This window comes from Hypomesus nipponensis, chromosome 12, assembly GCF_054491055.1.
Source record: "Hypomesus nipponensis isolate SF chromosome 12, ASM5449105v1, whole genome shotgun sequence".
Taxonomy (NCBI): Eukaryota; Metazoa; Chordata; class Actinopteri; order Osmeriformes; family Osmeridae; genus Hypomesus; species Hypomesus nipponensis.
Genome location: NC_140372.1, coordinates 16,860,001 through 16,862,500, shown reverse-complemented (window position 1 = coordinate 16,862,500; position 2,500 = coordinate 16,860,001). Strand labels below are relative to the sequence as shown.

General features: G+C 47.0%; 8 non-coding genes across 8 annotated transcripts; all 8 read left to right on the top strand.

The window, feature by feature from the left end:
• Positions 1-178: 178 nt before the first annotated feature.
• On the top strand, positions 179-297 carry LOC146264666 (5S ribosomal RNA). The gene has a single exon (XR_014727755.1). It is a non-coding gene; the product is annotated as a 5S ribosomal RNA (ribosomal RNA).
• Positions 298-481: 184 nt separating this feature from the next.
• Positions 482-600, top strand: LOC146264665 (5S ribosomal RNA). Its single transcript, XR_014726051.1, has one exon. It is a non-coding gene; the product is annotated as a 5S ribosomal RNA (ribosomal RNA).
• A 172-nt stretch (positions 601-772) lies between these two features.
• LOC146264664 (5S ribosomal RNA) lies at positions 773-891 on the top strand. The gene has a single exon (XR_014726050.1). It is a non-coding gene; the product is annotated as a 5S ribosomal RNA (ribosomal RNA).
• A 192-nt stretch (positions 892-1,083) lies between these two features.
• Positions 1,084-1,202, top strand: LOC146264663 (5S ribosomal RNA). Its single transcript, XR_014728796.1, has one exon. It is a non-coding gene; the product is annotated as a 5S ribosomal RNA (ribosomal RNA).
• Positions 1,203-1,386: 184 nt separating this feature from the next.
• Positions 1,387-1,505, top strand: LOC146264662 (5S ribosomal RNA). Its single transcript, XR_014726049.1, has one exon. It is a non-coding gene; the product is annotated as a 5S ribosomal RNA (ribosomal RNA).
• Positions 1,506-1,677: 172 nt separating this feature from the next.
• LOC146264661 (5S ribosomal RNA) lies at positions 1,678-1,796 on the top strand. The gene has a single exon (XR_014728462.1). It is a non-coding gene; the product is annotated as a 5S ribosomal RNA (ribosomal RNA).
• Positions 1,797-1,978: 182 nt separating this feature from the next.
• LOC146264660 (5S ribosomal RNA) lies at positions 1,979-2,097 on the top strand. The gene has a single exon (XR_014728795.1). It is a non-coding gene; the product is annotated as a 5S ribosomal RNA (ribosomal RNA).
• Positions 2,098-2,271: 174 nt separating this feature from the next.
• Positions 2,272-2,390, top strand: LOC146264659 (5S ribosomal RNA). The gene has a single exon (XR_014727754.1). It is a non-coding gene; the product is annotated as a 5S ribosomal RNA (ribosomal RNA).
• The last annotated feature ends 110 nt before the right edge of the window (positions 2,391-2,500 follow it).

The following is a 2,500-nucleotide window of genomic DNA, read 5'->3' as shown; positions in this document are numbered from 1 at the left end:
CATCTTGCAATATGCACAAGTAGTCCTTCATGAAAGGGGCTGGAAGCTGTTTTCATTTTGACACGAGAGAGAGAGAGAGAGAGAGAGAGAGAGAGAGAGAGAGAGAGAGAGAGACTACCTTGCATTGTCAATTGCTAAATCTGTATATGGATAAGTAGCCTATGGTTGTCAACTTATTTCGTACGGCCATACCAGCCTGGCAACGCCCGATCACGTCTGATCTCGGAAGCTAAGCAGGGTCGGGCCTGGTTAGTACTTGGATGGGAGACCGCCTGGGAATACCAGGTGCTGTATGCTCTTTTGCTCATTCACTTAGAAACTGACATCTTGCAATATGCACAAGTAGCCCTTCATGAAAGGGGCTGGAAGCTGTTTTCATTTTGACACGAGAGAGAGAGAGAGAGAGAGAGAGAGAGACTACCTTGCATTGTCAATTGCTAAATCTGTATATGGATAAGTAGCCTATGGTTGTCAACTTATTTCGTACGGCCATACCAGCCTGGCAACGCCCGATCTCGTCTGATCTCGGAAGCTAAGCAGGGTCGGGCCTGGTTAGTACTTGGATGGGAGACCGCCTGGGAATACCAGGTGCTGTATGCTCTTTTGCTCATTCACTTAGAAACTGAAATCTTGCAATATGCACAAGTAGTCCTTCATGAAAGGGGCTGGAAGCTGTTTTCATTTTGACACGAGAGAGAGAGAGAGAGACCACCTTGCATTGTCAATTGCTAAATCTGTATATGGATAAGTAGCCTATGGTTGTCAACTTATTTCGTACGGCCATACCAGCCTGGCAACGCCCGATCTCGTCTGATCTCGGAAGCTAAGCAGGGTCGGGCCTGGTTAGTACTTGGATGGGAGACCGCCTGGGAATACCAGGTGCTGTATGCTCTTTTGCTCATTCACTTAGAAACTGACATCTTGCAATATGCACAAGTAGTCCTTCATGAAAGGGGCTGGAAGCTGTTTTCATTTTGACACGAGAGAGAGAGAGAGAGAGAGAGAGAGAGAGAGAGAGACTACCTTGCATTGTCAATTGCTAAATCTGTATATGGATAAGTAGCCTATGGTTGTCAACTTATTTTGTACGGCTATACCAGCCTGGCAACGCCCGATCTCGTCTGATCTCGGAAGCTAAGCAGGGTCGGGCCTGGTTAGTACTTGGATGGGAGACCGCCTGGGAATACCAGGTGCTGTATGCTCTTTTGCTCATTCACTTAGAAACTGACATCTTGCAATATGCACAAGTAGTCCTTCATGAAAGGGGCTGGAAGCTGTTTTCATTTTGACACGAGAGAGAGAGAGAGAGAGAGAGAGAGAGACTACCTTGCATTGTCAATTGCTAAATCTGTATATGGATAAGTAGCCTATGGTTGTCAACTTATTTCGTACGGCCATACCAGCCTGGCAACGCCCGATCTCGTCTGATCTCGGAAGCTAAGCAGGGTCGGGCCTGGTTAGTACTTGGATGGGAGACCGCCTGGGAATACCAGGTGCTGTATGCTCTTTTGCTCATTCACTTAGAAACTGAAATCTTGCAATATGCACAAGTAGTCCTTCATGAAAGGGGCTGGAAGCTGTTTTCATTTTGACACGAGAGAGAGAGAGAGAGACCACCTTGCATTGTCAATTGCTAAATCTGTATATGGATAAGTAGCCTATGGTTGTCAACTTATTTCGTACGGCCATACCAGCCTGGCAACGCCCGATCTCGTCTGATCTCGGAAGCTAAGCAGGGTCGGGCCTGGTTAGTACTTGGATGGGAGCCCGCCTGGGAATACCAGGTGCTGTATGCTCTTTTGCTCATTCACTTAGAAACTGACATCTTGCAATATGCACAAGTAGTCCTTCATGAAAGGGGCTGGAAGCTGTTTTCATTTTGACACGAGAGAGAGAGAGAGAGAGAGAGAGAGACTACCTTGCATTGTCAATTGCTAAATCTGTATATGGATAAGTAGCCTATGGTTGTCAACTTATTTTGTACGGCTATACCAGCCTGGCAACGCCCGATCTCGTCTGATCTCGGAAGCTAAGCAGGGTCGGGCCTGGTTAGTACTTGGATGGGAGACCGCCTGGGAATACCAGGTGCTGTATGCTCTTTTGCTCATTCACTTAGAAACTGACATCTTGCAATATGCACAAGTAGTCCTTCATGAAAGGGGCTGGAAGCTGTTTTCATTTTGACACGAGAGAGAGAGAGAGAGAGACTACCTTGCATTGTCAATTGCTAAATCTGTATATGGATAAGTAGCCTATGGTTGTCAACTTATTTCGTACGGCCATACCAGCCTGGCAACGCCCGATCACGTCTGATCTCGGAAGCTAAGCAGGGTCGGGCCTGGTTAGTACTTGGATGGGAGACCGCCTGGGAATACCAGGTGCTGTATGCTCTTTTGCTCATTCACTTAGAAACTGACATCTTGCAATATGCACAAGTAGTCCTTCATGAAAGGGGCTGGAAGCTGTTTTCATTTTGACACGAGAGAGAGAGAGAGAGAGA